General features: G+C 48.4%; 1 pseudogene across 1 annotated transcript; it reads right to left on the bottom strand.

Moving 5' to 3' along the window:
• Nucleotides 1–13,867: 13,867 nt before the first annotated feature.
• Nucleotides 13,868–18,222, bottom strand: LOC307053569 (transcription factor-like 5 protein; annotated as a pseudogene). Its single transcript has 4 exons — nucleotides 17,575–18,222; nucleotides 16,285–16,471; nucleotides 15,838–16,000; nucleotides 13,868–14,118 (listed from the first exon to the last, which is right to left on the bottom strand). The product of its transcript is annotated as a transcription factor-like 5 protein (transcript).

Below are 18,222 nucleotides of genomic sequence, written 5' to 3' on the forward strand. Positions count from 1 at the left end.
CCTCGGTGGGCAGCTCTCCAAAAGCGCTTCAGGAACAACCAGCAGAGCCACGTGAATGCGTCCAGGGTAAGGTGGAGGAAACGAGGCTTTCCCTGTCCTCTACGGAACCGCTTGCTACCTTGGATGGACTACTCCTGGGGTCTGCACGTTTGTGCCCCCGGAGCCCTCCTGAATGGGGTATCTGCCCTGGAAAAGACGCCCCAGACCCCACCTGGCCCTGCCACCGGGACCCAACTGCCCCGGCATCCTGACCTCGGGCCTCCCGCCTTCAGAGCTGCAAGAAATCAAGTCCACTGTGTCAAAGCTCCTAGTCTGTGGTCCTTGCCACGGCAGCCCGAGTGCACTGAGGCAGCTCCCTCTTGTCTCTCAAGGAACAAGAAGACATGGCTTCAAACACTGCCAAGGGACTCTCTGAATCCTACACCCTGGGGATTGGTGCTTGTAAGACAAGGCCCCCGCCAGGGTCTTAGGGACCCTCTGAACTGCACAGGCTCCTGTCCTCACCGAGTCTGCAAGATGGGGCAGGTCTGGCTAAATGCCCAGGACAACACTGGGATGGGCCCCCAAACGGGAGCCTTCCCCATCCTTCCCCAACCAAGACAGAGGGTGTGACTCTGAGGTGGGGGAGGAGGGTCACAGAAGGGACCTGGGCACAGTAAGTCGTTCCCCAGGACAGTCAGCCCTGCTGGGCACCTCAGGGGTTGCTTCCTAGGGACCCTGATCCTCCAGCTCCGCCCCCCTAACCACCCACCCTATCGCTTTCATATCCGCAGTGGTCTGTCTGGGCCCCGAGGGCACCCGGGCTGGCTACTCCCTTCCAGCACCCACGGGGGCACTGCTGCCAGATCCCCGTGTCACCCGTAGCACCCAGTGCAGGCCCGGTGCACTGTGTCTCGCTGCGGCAAGAGCTGTTGGTAAGGATCCGGTGAGAGGCTGTGGGTGAGGACAGCCTACGATAAAGGCAAAATGCCACCGTTCCCTCAGGCCCAAAGACCCCTGGGGCCTCCTCACCCACAGCGCACCCCGGCTGTACTCTGGGGCTCTGGTTCCCGGCGGTCCACTTTGAGGGGGACGTGTGCACTGAACCCTCTTCACTGGGGACCACAAACTAGCCAGATAGTCCACGCTTTTCCCAAAAAGCGAGAACGTGGTTGAGGGCCCCCTGAAAACATTGCCTATCTTCTTAAAAGTAACCCATTTCCCCAGGTGTTAAAGTTCAGAGTCAACTGCCTTTTGAAATTCCCATTTCTCAACAACAAGAGCATTTCTAACCATGACCTACAGCAGAGGTTCTCAAAGTGTGGCCCCCGGGCCTTTCAGGAGGGCCCCCCCCAAGGTCAAACTATTTGCACAACACTAAGGGCACAGACGTGGTGGTTTCTCAGAAGCCAAATGACAGAGATAGGACGAAGGAGACAAGAGAATCCGGCTACTGTCGCTTAAGCCAGACGTTCAGGAGACCTGCAAAACCCCAGGACAACACTACCTTTCTCATTAAATTGTTTTTCTTTTGGAACATAGTTTCCATAAAGTGTTATTTACGTTATTATTTTTAAGTATATTTAAATGTCTCATTTTTAATGCCAAATATGGAAAATATCAATAGACACAACATAAACAAAAGCCCTTTGGGGTCATTGTTAATTTTAGGTGTAAAGGGGTCAGTCTGAGTATGGCCAACGGCACAGACTTGACACTACTGGCTACTTCAAAGGGCTGCTCTTGATGGGCCAGTGAGACTGAAGGGCCGTGACAGTGACGCTCCAGGAGGCTGCTCTCCCAGACCCTCCCCACCTCTCCTCGGATGACTGAGAAGGCACCAGTTATGAAACGGCAGCATTCAGAGGGACGGCCACCCAAGTCCAAAGAGAAAATGGCTGGAGGAAAAAACCAAAGGCCTGCTGCTGTCTCACAAGTACGTGCTTCATGAGTGGAGCTGCATCTCATGCCACAGGCCAAGGGGCAAAAATAATGCTTGGAGACCTTGGAAATGCAAAAGTCAAGAATTCAACTGTATACTTGAGCTGGAATCTTCCTTTCTTTCTCTGAGATTAGAAGAGGCCAATGTCTACCTTTGGGGGGCAGTGGGGAAGGTCCAAGCTTAAATAAAGCAGTTATTAAATAAAAACAGGATTTTACAGATCCACGCAGAGCTCAACTTGAGGCAACTTCTCCGACTCCTGCCACCACTGCCCGGGTCGCCAAAGTGCAGAAGAAAGCCACCTTACTACTAAAAACACAAATACTGTTTAAATTACAATCTAACAAACCTAAAGAGTCAATGGCTAGCACTGACCTAGCCCTGTCTCCATGGGGCACTGGGGGCATTTCAGGGGGACCACTCCTTGTGCCGGCTCAGCATGCCAAGTCCTGACCAAGGCAGCCCCCAGTGTCCTCCTCCGCTGACCACAGCATGACCACACCCACACACTAACAAGTAGGGTAAGTCCTCTGATAAGCAGAGAGGGGGCTGGGAGGCTCAAGGGGCAGCACCACGGAAGAAGGCAGGCTTCACACCAGGGTGTCCCTGCCTTCAATCCCAACTACAAACCTAACAGCTAGGTGTGCTGCCCAGGGAAATGGGGACAACTGTGAAACTCCATCGTGTCAAGTGCCAGTCAGAGTATGATAAATAGCCTGTGTCATTTGTAAGGGGGCTCCCAGCATGCCTTTTTTTTTTTTTAAATTAAGGGACACAAACCAATGTCCATCACCGGGCGACCAGTTTGAGAAAAACCCAGAAACAGCCATATGATGCAATTCTTTAAGACTGTAATTAAAGGATGATGAACTCCACAGCCCCTGCCATGGAAAGAGCCCCACACCCTTGAGCGAAGCCAGCAGGTAACAGTTCCCAGCACATCTTGACCCCCACCCCCACCCCGCCCCAACCAAGTTCACAAACACATCCACAGCTGTAACTGGGCTTCCAAATGGTGCCATTTCTGGGGTTTCTGCTCTCTTTATATCCTTTCATATTTTATATCCTTTCTTTATATCCTAATTTTCTCTCTATATAAACTTATCTTTGCAACCCATACACAGTACAGCTCTCTTTACATTGGGGGAGAACCTCATTTCCCTTCCTGTAGTAAAGGTGTATTAAATACCTCTTGAGTGTCTCTATCACCATATGAAAAACAAAACCATAGCACCTAAGTTTGACACTCAAGAGAGAAACTTCTGCTTTACAAATTACAAACAAGATAATCACACCGACTAAGTAGGTTGTACAATCACGGCTACAACAATTCTTATTAAAATGCGTACAATTACCTATTCAACTTCACGCAACAACTTACCCTCAAAATTAGAGGTGACCTTTCAACAATGCAGGAACTGGACTCCCATCCATTTCCCGTGGATAACTTATACTTGGCCTCCGTATACAGCAGACTGTGCAGTACCGTACTATTTACTACTGGAAAAAGTCCCTGTGTAAGTGCACCCGGACCGTTCAAACCCATGTTGTTCAAGGGTCAACTACACTAATCAAACAAATAAAATGAAGAGAACAGTATGGAGGTTCCTTTAAAAACTAGAGTTGCTGTATGATCCAGCAATCCCAGTCCTGGGCATGTATCAACCTAAATGTCCACTGATGGATGCAATGGATAAAGAAGATGTGGTTAATGTATACATCAAAACATTACTCAGCTATAATGAAATGCCATTTGCAGCAACATACATGGACCCAGAGATTATTATACTAAATGAAATCAGACAAAGACGAATATATATCACTTATATGTGGAATCCAAAAAACTTGACATAAATAAACTTACTTATTACAAAACAGAAATAGACTCAGACGTAGAAAACAAAGTGTATCCCACGGCCCGCATGCTCGGGCAGGGGGATAAATTAAGAGTTTGGAATTTTAAAAAAAAAGGCCTAAGCGAGAGACTCCAGGAAGTGTGGGTGCTTAAGATCAACGGAGCTCAATGTAGACCGTTACGCCTCCTCCTTCCCAAATAGTACATGTCCATTAGCTTTTAGTCACAGAGCCTTTGCAGTGGAATTAACACACATCATTTGATGCTGGCCTTAAAGAGAGTAACATTAGGTTTCCACTGTACCTGACGCCACCATTTCAGTAAGAAGAAATGCAAAAGGGACTCTTTAAGGGAAGTTTTTCTTAAAGGACTTCCCGAAGCCACCAGTTGTATGAGAAATCAGGCCTCTACTGGACACAGTGCCAACTGCAGGGACCCAAGGACAACAGTGAACTGACCTGTAAACATTCAATCTTCGCTCTGTAAGAGCCAAATGGAAGTCACTTGGTAGCCTGCAACACGTGGATAAAAAAGGTAAAACACGTCATGTTAACAGAAATAAAAAACAATCAGTACCTGGAACATCTGGAAAACACACACACAAAAGACCCAGTCCGCGGGCTGCCAGGGAAGGGGCTCCGCGCCAATAAGGCACCCTGTGCTCAGTCATGGAGAGACTTCCAGTGTCAACAGCAGGACCCACAACTCCACCGCCAAGAAGAAAACGGGAGCCGAGTCCCCACTCCAAACCCTCCCCGCCTCACCAAGAAGATAAACCCCACCCACACGAAGGGCCACCTGAAGCACTGGGCGTCGCCCCGTGTCCAGGTTCCAGTGACACATTTCCTCAACAAGCCATGGTGATGCTCACACACGCATACATGCTGGGAGGGGCACTGCTCGCCAGAAAGAAATGGTGACCCCCGGTAACAGCAGACAATCAGGGGAGGGGCCAACTGCCCAACTTTGAATTCTGCCCTTTCTTATCAGAACATAACTCGCTTCGCCTGGAACAGCCTGAATTTAATCGAATACTAATAGAAGACAGTTCTCTGTGGAAAATCAGAAGGAAATTAAAGATACGCCTTATTCCTAAACTCACTGCTAACCTAAGTCTGCAAGAACACGGGCAGCTAGGAAACAGAAGGTGCTCAGGAAATGCATTAGGCAGAACGCTTCACAACAGGGTTGGGGCTGGGCCTCCCCAGGCGACCCCTGAGACCTCTCTGCCGTGTTAAGATGGGAGAGCAGAGGACTAGACGTGGAGACGTGGATGTTCAATACACGCCACCCTCAAGTGCCAACAAGGGGCCCCAGGCTCCAGGGACATGGCTGCCGACCCTCACAGGACCCCATCACACACGTCTCCAGGGCTGGGAAGGCCACCCTTCTGCTCCCTGCTACAACCAGGGTGCTTGGCACACAGGATGCAATAAATGTTTGTTGAATACAACGAGAAATCGTTCTAAAGGTCACAGATCTTATTTCCTTAAAATCCATGACTAAGATATGGGGATATGTGCACGTGGATAACTGAGTCACTTTGTTATAAAGCAGAAACTAACAAACCATTTTAAGCAACTATACTCCAATAAAGATGTTGGAAAAAAAGAACCAGGGCTAAAGCACCTTTCTTGGAAACATGAAGGCAGGGACTACGTAGCTCTGGGGAAATCATGGAACATTTGTTTGGGGTTGGCCCACCGGCCCAGTTAGAACCCAGCTCTGCGATCTGGATTGCTGGATCTGGAATCAAGGGGTGCGAATGGGGTGGCCCCTCTCCCTATTACCTCTCCTGATGCCCCGCAGAATCTGTGCTTCCTGTCCTGTGACTCTCGGTTCTAGAGGGCTCAGTCCCGAGGGGAAGAGAGCTTCCTCGCGGGGACGCAGTGAGGCTTCCTGGGGCCGTCGCTGGAGGCTGTGGCCTGGCCACTTGGGACTCTTCAGGCCCAAAGCAGGGGTGGCAGGGCCCGACTGTCCAGGGTGAGGAGCCGGAGAACCCAGGTCCTCTTCGTCCTCCAGGCCGGTGGACAGACACAGCGATGCCCTCGGGCCCGACGGCTGAGGCTCAGACCCGGCAGAAGCAAAGGTTTGGGTCACCCACCAGGCCACGAACTCCCAGCAGCTGCTCGGGGGCCCAGGGAGCGTGGACGGGTTCATGGAGGAGGGTCGTTGTCGGTACCAGCGCCGCGGCTGCCACCAGGAGTGACGGCTCTGACAGCCGCGCCTCATCCTGCTTCTGATGGAAACGTGTCTGCGCGTCTATCCACCGCACGCTTTTGTTTTCTCCTCCTTGCTCGTCCCTGGTCGCGTTGGATGCGACGGGAATGGCCGGCCTTATTGCCATGGTCTGCAGGACCGGGAAGCCCGCCCAGAAGTGACGGGAGTTCCGGTCCCCTCTCCTGGGGGCGGGGACAGTGGCGAGGAGGGCGTCGTGTTGGGTGGGAGGTGAGTTTGTGCCTGTCTTCCTTTGGGAATTTGGCTCAAAGGGCGGCTGTAAGCAAGGCATGCAGGCACGCGGGGGGCCAAGATGATGGGTCCACTCACCCAAATTTGGGTCCACTCACCCACGCACAGTAAGGCCAATCTACTGACACTGGCTTGCAGTGAAAGAAAGTGCAGCTTTTATTGCGGGTGCCAAACAAGAACTTCAGGTCTTGTGAGCAATAGCTGCCCACACTGCTTCTTTGGCACCTGCAAGAGACGCTGAACTTTTTTTCACCGCAACTGGTGGCAGCAAATTGGCTTTACTGTGCGCAGGCAAGTGGACCTACATCTGGTTCAGTACCATTCAGCCTCATCAATAAACAAACAGCAAGGAAAATAGGCAAGGGGAGCCGTAACAGATTAAAAGGTATTGAAGAGCCGTGAACCAAATGCAGTGTTTGGATACTGACTTAAGTAAGTCAACAGTAAAAAGACACTTGTGAGCCAATCACAGAAATCTGGACACGGATGGAGATTAAGGAAGATGATGATGACGTGATTGTGCTTTTAAACAGCCCTTTTCTTTTTAGAGATACGTTTGTGAAGGAAAATGATATGACATCTGGAAATGCTTTAAAATAACTCAGTGACGGTGGGAGGATGGCGATGTATAGGTGACACAAAGTTATGCCTGAAGCTGAGTTATTGCACACGGGAGTTCATTATTTTAGTCTCTCCGTTTCTGTGCATGTATACATTTCTGTAAGTTTTTGTTTTTAAGCACAGCATTCCTACACAATTAAGTCTAAGTTTATATGTTTTTATTGCGGTAAAATATATATAACATAAAATTTGCCATTTTTTACCATTTGGAAGTGTACAATTCAGTGGCTTAAGTACATTCACAATGTGGTGTAAACATCACCGTTATCTATTTGCAGCACTTTCTCATCTCCCCAAACTGAAACTCTGTCCCTGTGAAACATGTTCCCTCCATCCATCCGCCTCCACCAGTCTCTGGCCCCCCTCATTCCACTTTTTGACGTTATGAATCTGATGACTCTAGGTACTTCATGTAAGTGGAATCATACAGTATTTGTCTTTTTGTGTCTGCCTCTTCCCGGTCAGCATCCTGTCTTGGAGGTCCATCTATATTGTGAGGCATGTGTCAGAACTTCATTCCTTTTCATGGCTGAATAGTAATCCATTGGCTGTACAGACATTCTGCTTATCCATTCGTCTGTTCATTGGATTGTTTCCACCACTTGGATTGTTTCCACCTTTTGGCGACTATGAATAAACCGGCTATGAACACTGGTATACAAATACCTGTTTCAGTCCCTGCTTTCTATTCTTCTGGGTAATTCCTATTCTTTTGGATCATATGGTAACTCTGTATTTCACTTTTTGAGGAACCACCAGCTGCACCATTTTACATTCCCACCAGCAATCCCGAGGGCTGCAATTTCTCCACATCCTCACCAACACTTGCTATTTTCTTTTATAAGAGCCACAGCCAATGGGTGTGAACTGCTATCTCACATCCATTAAAGTGCTTTTGATTTGCATTTCCCTGATCATTAGTGATGTTGAGCATCTTTTCATGTGCTTATTGGCCATTTGCTTATCTTCTGTGGAGAAATGTCTATTCAAGTCCTTTGCCCATTTTTGAATTGTGCTGTCTCTTTGTTGCTGGACTACAATAGGTTGATATTTAATTTGTGTCCAGGAAGGGAAGTATAAGCGCTCTCTCTGCTGCCACTGCGCTGACTTCTGAGTCATCTGGAACGGCTGGAGCACTCCACCTGTCCACACGCTAAGTGGCATCCCAACCAAGGCCATCTGCCATTTGCAACAACTGTCTATGCTCAGAAGCTATATCTGCACATAAATACATTCTAATTTCCTTCCCAAAATTTAAAAGATTTTCAACGGGTCTTAATGCAATGTAAGATGAACCATGGTTTGATATATTGGTTTCTATATTCTGACACCCAAAGCCCAACTATAAAATATTTGCCTATATTTCAGAAGGTAGAATTTACCTTTGAGAATACCTAAATAGAAGTCAGAAGGAAGACAAGAATCATCTCTCACATGTAAGAAAGTACTTCAAGAGATTTTCTAAACAATCGTCATAAAATGAGGTGGATAGCCCTGGGCACCCGTCTTTATTTTGAATACTTCTGCCAGCAGTGGGGTTAAGGGGTAGCTCAATCTAGACTCTCACGAGGTCCCTGGGACTCAGTTCATGGGAACTTGGGGTGACCGTGAAAGAGGGAGACAAGTGGACACCTCCCACCCTTGACTGCCTCAAAGGGAAGCTAGTAATTGTTACTCTGCTCTCTCAAGTAGCGTCTATTTCAATGAAACTTAAGTGAAATAGCTGAGTTTGAAGGGATTTTTACAACTCATCAGACACCCTGAGATGACCTCTGGTCAAAGTTGGATATTCACATTAAATTTGTAAATAGGAGAAGGTCAATAATAAAAACTACTTTTAGTAGGAAAAAGAAAGACTGTTCCAATTACATGTCAAGAAATTATACCAGGAAGTCAGGAAGAGGAAGAAAACTGGTGTCATCTGTACAGAGAGACGAGAGACTTAAAGGAAAAGGGTTAATGAAACCAAGAGGGGTGACAAACTTCGGGGCCCAGGTGGGAGGGTGTGCCCCCGACACTCAGCCATGCCGAGAGCCCTACAGAGATGGGACAAGGCCAGTCACGGCGGGAGATGCCGCGGGGGCTTCTCAGAACCACAGGTCTGACAGACAAGAGAGGACAGGAAAGGCCTGAACCACAATTCGTAACCTCAACCTAATAAACATACAGAATTCGCCAAACAGAGAATGCACATCCTTTCCAAATAAACACAGGATCTAAAAAAATTGACCACATAAGAGGTCACAATGGAAGTCTCAACAAGCTTTTAAAAACTACCATCTTCACTGATCAGAATGTGATAAATAAATGGGAGAAATAGATAAAATGCTGTTCTTACAAAGAACAGTCTTATCTGCAAAACAGAAACAGACTCACAGACATAGAGAACAGACTGGTGGTTGTCAAGGGGGTGGGGGTGGGGGATTGATGGAGTGGGAGCTTGGGGTTAGCAGATGCAAACTATTACATATAGGATGGATAAACAAGGTCCTAACCCTATATAGGGTTACAGTTCCCTGTATAGCACAGGGAACTATATTCAGTATCCTGTGATAAACCATAATGGAAAAGAATATGAAAAAGAATGTATGTGTATATATATATATATATATATATATACGTGTGTTTGTATATATATATACGTGTATATACATATATATACACCTGAGTCACTTGGCTCTACAGCAGAAATTAACACAACATTGTGAATCAACTATACGTCAATAAAATAAATTTAAAATAAAAAGGACAGAATTCCTACTGCACAGGAAAGGGAGAAGTAATAGTACAGCTGCACCTGATAACTGGGGATGGTGCGCAAGGACAAGTGGGTGCGGGGCGGCTCCCAGCCCGTCTTCAGGTGGAGGAGGGAAGACAAAGCAGGGGGACAGCGCCACCGTCTTGCCCAATGACTGTGACGGTGACACGACAGAGGAGAGGGGAGCACAGAGTGAGAGACTGCCCCACAGCCCCAGAGCCTGGCTAGGGTTCAAGGTCATGACCCCAAAATGTCACCTCACAACCACTGTGTCACCAGTGATCCTGGATTGGGGCTGGACGGGGGAAAATGGTGTAGAGGGTGTTATTGGGATAAGAGGCAAAATTTGAATTAGATAAGAGTATTACAGCAATGTTAAGTGTCCTGATTTGGGCCATTGTATTCTGGTTATGTAAGATAATGTAATAGTCTTTAAAATCACAGACTGAAGTGTTTGGGTATCAAGGGGCATGGTGCCCACAGTTTACCATCAAATGGTTGAGACTGCGAGAGACAGAACAAATGGGGCAAAATGTGAACAACTGGGTAAAGCTGGATGGGCACACAAGGAACTCTTAGCACTCACCTTGCAATTTTCCTGCAAGTTTAAAATTATATAAAAATTTTTAATTACCATAAATAAATACAACGAATCATCTAAATCCAGGGTTCTACAGGCACCTGTCTGGCCCGATCTCTTCAAAATCTCAGTGCCGTAATAGAAACTGTGGGGTAGGAAGGACTGCTATAGCTTAGAGACAGAAAAACGTCACTGAAGGCAACACAGGAGCATGGCTGGGTGCTGGTCTGGAAAAACACGCAGCCATAAAAGTCACCTTTAGAACATCTGGGGGACATGGGAATACGGACTAGGTAGTAGATGGTATAAGACAATGACTATCGACCTTGTGAGGTGTGAAAACGGCACTGGCGTTACGTGGGCGACGCAGGCGTAAATATTCAGAGGTGACGGGTCATGACATCTGTCATTGTCTTTGAAATTGTGCTGTGCGCGTGCACGTGTGTGTTAAACATGGGAAATGTTGACGGCTCACACTAGGTGAGGGGAGGGCAGGTGTTCAGTGAACTCTGTGCTCATTAGAAAAATAAAACAAAGCGAACCACCTGCTTGCAGACTCGTTTACTCATTCTCAACTTCTCCACCTGACGCCTCCTGGGCACTGAAAACCTAGCCCGTCGGACACAGAACGTGGCTTCCGCCCCACCCCATCCTGCTCGTCCACACGTCTTCCCATCTCAGGAAACGGCGCCACCCGCCCACCTGCTCCAGCCAGACGCCCCACCGTGATCCCCACTTCCTCTGCCCAGCAGCCCTACATCCAGCACCGCGAGCCCTGGCCAGTCACAGCAGAGCGGCTGCGGCCTCTGACCAGGGTCTGTGTCTCCACTCCTGCCCACCCCCAACCTCTCCTCCTGGAGTCCAGTCTCCCTGCTGCACAGCAGGGAGAGCCATCTTTGCAGCATGTCAACCAGACCCCACACCGGGATGGAGGTGGTCCATTCACCCTCGACCTCTCAGCCGCTTCCCTCCAGCCCACGGGGTCTCTGTCTTATTCAAGGTGCCCCCAGTGTCTGGGACACAAGCCTGGTTAGAGTCGGAACAGACCTGTGGGATGACATGTGTACTGAAATAATTTAGGAAAATCACGGAAGACTTTTGGGTATCACATCTTTCAAAATGTTCATGCAAGGAAGAGGGGGAAAGTCACTAAGGAAACAGGAAGGACACAAGGGTTTAAGCTACCTACATTCTAATTCCCCCCCAAGTTGCTACTGACGTCACTTCAGCCTGTTTCCTGATGGGTCTTGTAATCCGACCCAGAAACAATCTACAACTTCAATGTAACTAAATTTCACAAAGATTCAGGAAGCCTAAGACACATAAAAATTAATGTCCGGAAGTTTTTAACCTATTTAATCTGTGAGTAGAGATAGTGACACTTACGTTTTTTTATTGCTGTAAACACCTTCATCATATTTGAATGAATCAGAGAAATAATAGTTTACCACTATTACGTACACACAGCCAACCAGTAAATCATTGTTTTAAATAGAAAAGCTTTATTTTTTTACAATAAACCAAGTCTATCGCTAAAAAATAATGTTAAAGAGTAACCACACTATAAATAACCAGAAATGATCCAATCAGCACAAACTGCACACAGGGATCGCTTTCAAAGGCAACTAAATATACAAGGAAAATAAGGAACTTGACCAAATTACGAAATACACAAGATGGAAATGCCCATAGGCACAGAAAAGGGAAACGGAGAAGACAAACTCTTAGCACTCAGCCCCAGGGGCCTCACTCCAGGCGACCTGGGGCGCTCGGCCGGCCGCTGCCCCAGGATCTCGATACGGAAGGCTCTTTTGCAAAAGGTTCCACGTTTACAGTGCCAGCCTCAGCTCGGTTCTCTAACCAGGCCCGTGCTGCCGTCAACGGCAGCGACTACACGACAGCCGGGACCAGCAGCCAAACCCGGACGCTCTTCACTAAGGCCTCATCTACAGCGGCCAGCCCCCCTTCAGTGGCCCACTAAGCCCAGTTGCGCTCCCTGGAAAGTTTCCTGTTTACTTCTCCTGGGCCAGGAGCAAGGACCAGGTCCAAGTCTCTAGACCAAGGATGGACCCAAACCCCCTGAAACTGGAAGCAAAATTGTGTGTGTGTTTCTTCTGGGCAGGACATTCTTTCACTCACCTGCCCTCCAGGTGCCAAGAAAGTCACAGAAGCTAGGATTCACAGCTTTCATCCTCCAGGGGTCCCGGTTCATAAAGGACCAGAGACCACCAGCCGGTTAATATCCCCAAACCTGCTCTTTTTAGGGATGATTTACATCACAACTGGAGTCTTAGACCATCTTTAACTTTTACGTATCACGTTCAGATAATACGGCCCTTGTTTCTATTTCCCCACCTGTACGCTCAGAACTTTAGAGCAACTTTCTAAGGTAACAACAACAGCAGGAATTCACTAAATGCTCTGTAACTGCAGGCACTGGGCCAGACACTACATTTCAGCTTCTTTACTTCCTGTGTCCCATCTACGCAGTAGGTAATATACCTATTGTATAGACGAGAGACTCAGGTGGAGAGGTAAAGAATGTGTAGGAAGTTGTTAAACTAGGGAATGGCAGAGCAAGAATTTAAACTTTTACCGTCAACACGTAGTACATATGAGGCTTTTTTTCAGACGGTAGGTGCTCAGCAAATGTTTATTAAATAAATATAAACCATGCCCATTATGAGTCACGGTGAGTTCAGTGATGCCCATCACTTGGCGTGTATGTGCGGACACACCCTTAGGAAAGGGATCTAGATGCCTAGCTTTAATATATCCCTTTAAAGAAATAAATTTCCACCCCTCCACACTGTAGGTTCAGAGATGAATATTTGTCTTGCTCAATGCTCTATTTCCTGAGCCTAAAACAGAAACTGGTACAAAGTACTCAATAAATGACTAAGTTAATTAACTCTATGTTAGGGAATCATCCCGTACCCAGCTCTAACAGAAAATGTAACCACCTTTTGCTTCTACACAGAACAGCACAAATAAAATCCACAGCTAAAACAAGTTACATAAGCTGTAACTTCCTCCTTCTTCAATATCCTTAAAAGAACCAAGCAAAACTGAGTAACCCAGTGTGCAGGCGGACTCCCTCCCAGGAAGGCGGCCCCGGCCAGCACCTGGGAACTTAGATTTCGGGGGGGTTCCCACCACCATTGGTCACTGGCTTATGCTAAACACCAGCTTTCCTTCTGGGCGTCTGGGATTTGGCCGCGTGCCACCTAGGGAATACCCCCCACAACCAGCCCCCAGTAGGATCCATGGCCCCGAGTCTCTAAGGAGCTTTGCTGTCCGGGAACATGTCACCAGTGCTGGGGGGTGACAGGCATCCTGAGTGGCTCCACTGAGAGGTGTTCTGGGGAGCTGGCGCCTGGGGCCCCTAGACCTCTCCCCATGCGCCTCTGCTGACTTTGCTGGGTTCTTTGCCCAAAATAAATCAAAGCCATGAGTCCTCCTAATGAATCATCAAACCTGGGGGTGGTCTTGGCTACCCCCATCCACCTAGCAAAGCAAGGTGACCATTGACTCTTGCCAGCTTTCCCTCCCTTGAACACAGAAGTGCCTACACCATTGTTTTCTACAAAAAGGTGCCTGTTACCAGCACTCACTCTCACCAGCTTGGCGTCTAGGACAACTGTATACCACCGACAGCACGCACTACCTTCTATCCCTTTCCATGCGGTTGTGCCTCTCCCTCCGCTGGGACCTGCCCCGTGGCGGCCCGCTCTGCCTCTGCTCCCCGAGGGCGGCCTGGGGCGACTCCACCGACGGCCAAGCACCCTGCGCTGCTGTGGAGCCTTCACCCACATTCCGGAGCTCTCCAAGGGTTCTTCCTTCTATGTTTGTGTCCAACTGACGTATCCTACTCCGACTCCTCTTATTTATTGCTTGTTTACATAGCGCTTCTTCTTTGCAAAAGAAGGAAAAAGTGGTATTTTAATTTTTTGATTCTTCTAAACTTACCCTCGTGAATGCTGAATATATTTTTTGGTATTTTCGATCCAAGATATAAACATCAATGGGTAAGGAGCACACAGAACCAAACAGGAAGCACTCCAAAATTCCATAGAAACATCCGGCACAAGGCTCTAGGTTTCAAACTATACAACTGAACATAAACTAAATTAAAACACCCCAGAGGGCTTTCCTGGTGGCGCAGTGGCTGAGAGTCCGCCTGCTGATGCAGGGGACATGGGTTCATGCCGCGGTCCGGGAAGATCCCACATGCCGCGGAGCGGCTGGGCCCGTGAGCCATGGCCACTGAGCCTGCGCGTCCGGAGCCTGTGTTCCGCAACGGGAGAGGCCACAACAGTGAGAGGCCCACGTACCGCAAAAAAAAAAACACCCCAGGTATTATGTCATCAATACAGCTTATACAGCAATACAATCAAAAGTCCCCCTTTTAAATCAAGAGCCATTTTAACTGTCATCTATGAATAAAAAAACCAAGAAGTTGTTTGATTTTTCTGATATTCAGAAGGGGAAAAAAAAAACAAACCTAGAAATAGTTTCTCCAAAAGATTTTCTTGATATGCAATTATTCTAAGATGACAACTGATATTCTAACTGCAATGCTCAGAAGAGGACAGAACCTAAGTGGTTTAGGATTAAACACGCCCTCACCTTACAAGTGAGATTCCCCCCACAAAAGGAGTCATCACGTCATAGCTTTGACCTGTGCTACAGAAATATGTCAAATTTCTATCACAGTACAGCAGGCGTCTAAGAAGTACCTGTGGTGATGTGCATTCCCGAGGTACCGTACAAAGCCAAACCCTCTACGATGAAAGAATCACTTAACACACATTTCAGAATGGTGATAACTTTGCAAAAGACATAGAGAGGAATTCACAAGTATTGGTAATATTTTGGTTCTTCAGCTGAGTAGTCAGTACAGGGACTATTTTAATTTTAACCTTTATACCTTACAAATGCTAACACATACTTTCACGAGCAATGTCATAAGAACAATGGAAAATTAATCACTGGCGTGGGAGAAAGAAGGAGAGCTCCATCCCTACCCTGTCTTTATCAGCTCTTGAAACGCTGAGTGTAAGCTGTGTTATTGTTGGATAACTCGAAAAAGAATGTTTTCCAGGAAAAACGGATTGAGGGTTAACATCAGGGGTAAGTAAAGTTTGCCTTCCGAAGTTTCTTTCTTTCTAAGACTTTCTGTATCACCTTATGGCCTCTTGCTCCCAACTCAATGCTTTGCCCATCTGCAGATGGTCCCCTAAAGCTCTGAGCGGATTTCAGACTCCTGCCTCACTCATGAAGTATGAAATAAGAGAAAAAAAAAACCCTAAATTTGCTGTCAGTAACGAAAATGTACCTAAGTCTATCATGTTTCTGTTTAAGGAGGTTACTGTTAAGAAAAAGCAGCCCCTAAACTCAACGTTTCCAGGCCAAGTATAAACGTGATGTTCAAAATTCGCAAGGATGTTCCAAGTGAGGTGACTGGGCAGAGGGACAGAAGGATTCCTAAGATGCAAGCAGGCTTCCGAGATCCTTTCATTTCTTTATAAACCACCTCTCTCCCCTCCCCCACCCGTGGACAAAAAAAAAGGGGGGGCAGAGACATCAGGCAGGAGGAGAAAGCACCTGCCAGCTTCTGTTTTATCGCTTACCTCCTACTTTAATCCGAACCTGCTCAGGCAAAGCTTTGTTTCTACTACCCAAAGTCTGTTTAGTGAATTCAATTTACTTCTGATAACAGAAAGAAAACGCTCTCGGCAATCCAATATCCTGATGCTTGGCAGCTTCAAGTACAGAACGTGAGTTACTACAACTCTGGAAAACAATGAAGCAACAGGAACGTTATCAACAGGTGACAATCTCCTCTCTACGCACAAATAAAATGCACTTTAATAGAAGTAACGTCAAAGTTATTCACATGAACTTGAAGAACTTTAGGTGCACTAAGGATTTTTAAATATCCCCGAACCACATAAATACTCTCGATTTTAACAAGTTATCGAGCTCAATGAAAGACAAAAACATCCTTGGGACCTAACTAAAATACAATTTATCCATTTAACACAAAAGAGCAAAGCTTCGCAAATCATTTTCCCTACCTGTGTTTGTGAAAGATTAGAATTTCCACTAGTAGAGCAACTATTTGCAGTAAACAGAGGGTATGTAAATTGAAGAGCAGTAGTTGCAGCAGCTGTTTTATTTTTCACTCATGTTCTACATTTGTTTTGTTGCTGATGAAGTGGAACATTCATTAATTCGGATGGATGGCGAATAAGAGTTACCAAACTGCCAAGACAAAAGAAACCCAGAAACACATGAAGAGTATGTGGCAGGTAAGTTTCCTGAAACACCACAATCACTATCACACTCTAATGGCTAACATTTGATTTTCTGGATAGGAACTCCAATCTGTTACCATGAATGCCCCCCATCATGGAAATCTCTACAAAACAATTATCAGCTAGTGTCGTAGGGGACAAGTTCAAACTTTCTTCCTCACATTGGAAGGTGTGGCTGTGTGTCATCTTTTAGTTACACCTCCCTTCCCATTACACTTCTGACACCAATCTCTGTGTTTTTTTGGCCATCCTCCAAAATCTGACGACTATGGGCAAAATGGGGAAAACTACAGGGTGGGGACAGACAGAAAGCTGAGGAGACACCCTAGCAGACAGGCTACTCCTCTCCGATAGTTGTTGCTGCGAGATCACTTATGGGCTGGCAGTCTGGCTGAAGGATGAAGCTGCATTTTACACTCAAAGCCTCACAACATGACGTCTGTCCTCCCAGGGGATGCATCTGTGCAAGATCAGGTCAGCCTCAACCTGAGTCAACAGAGGGGGAAGCAGAGGTCTCTCCTGACATTTAGGTGGGTGATTTGGGGACAAAACCTTTGTTCCTCAGGAACACGTGTGCACTTATCTCAACTCATCTCTCTTCCACATGCAGACGCAGAGCGCACACCGCAAAGGTAATGCTGCAGGCTGTGTACTTAATATCTGCTTGCTGTGCCTGCACAGAGCACACAAACTTTCAGCTCAGCCTCCACACCCACTGAGGTCTGCTCCCTGTTAAGATGCAAGCTGCAGTGAGGCCGCTGGCCTCTGCAGAAAACCCGGGTCTACATCCAGACCGAGGCTGGTGCTTCTCTGCACAGGACCCTGGTCTACACCCGGACCCAGGCTAGTGCCTCCCTGCAGAGGCCTCTGGTTCCACCCGGATACAGGCCGGTGGCCTCTGCTGAGGACCCTGGTCTACACCCAGACCCACGATGGTGCTTCTCTGCAAGGACCCTGGTCTATACCCGCACACAGCCTGCTGCTTCTCTGCACAGGACCCTGGTCTACACCCTGATCCAGCCGGGCCCGCTCCCTGGGGGATGCACCCACTTGTTGAGCGCCATGCCAGGCTCGGGGGGATCCGCACCGCGCGGGGCTGGCGGGGGCTCGGCTGCTATGCTCTTGAAGCCGTCCTCCAGGCGGACGCGCACCGCCCACTTGGCCCGCACCTCGGTCGCGCCCTCCACGTTCTCCTTGACGCCGCCGTCGGGCGCCTTGGGCCGGGGTGCGCCGGCGCCCGGCCCGTCGGCGCCCGGCGTCTTCACGGCGGCGCGGGGCGCGCCCGCCTCGCTCAGCAGCATCACGCGCAGCTCCTGGAAGTCGATGTGGCCCAGGCACTGGTTGGCGCACGCGAAGCCACCATCGGCCAGCGCAGGCGGCACAGCACCGGGTACACGGGCGGCGCGACCCCGCCTCCGCGTCCACGGCCGAAGCGAAGCCCCACGCCGATGCGCCCGACGCCGCCGCCGCCAGGAAGCAAGAGTTGACGCGCGTCTCGAGTTCGCCGTCGGCCGCCGCCGCCTCCATGTGCGAGTAGAGGATGTGCTGCAGCTGCATGTACTCGATCTCCGTCATCTCCACAAGGCTCAGCTCGCTGGTCCTGAAATTCAGCCCCGCCTCGCCCAGCGCCGCGTCCGCGCCCTCGGGGCCCGCCGGCCCGCCCGCCTGCGGCGGCTCCTGCTGCCCGGGGCCCGACAT

The sequence above is a fragment of the Hyperoodon ampullatus genome (assembly GCF_949752795.1).
Source record: "Hyperoodon ampullatus genome assembly, chromosome: 5".
Classification (NCBI taxonomy): domain Eukaryota; kingdom Metazoa; phylum Chordata; class Mammalia; order Artiodactyla; family Ziphiidae; genus Hyperoodon; species Hyperoodon ampullatus.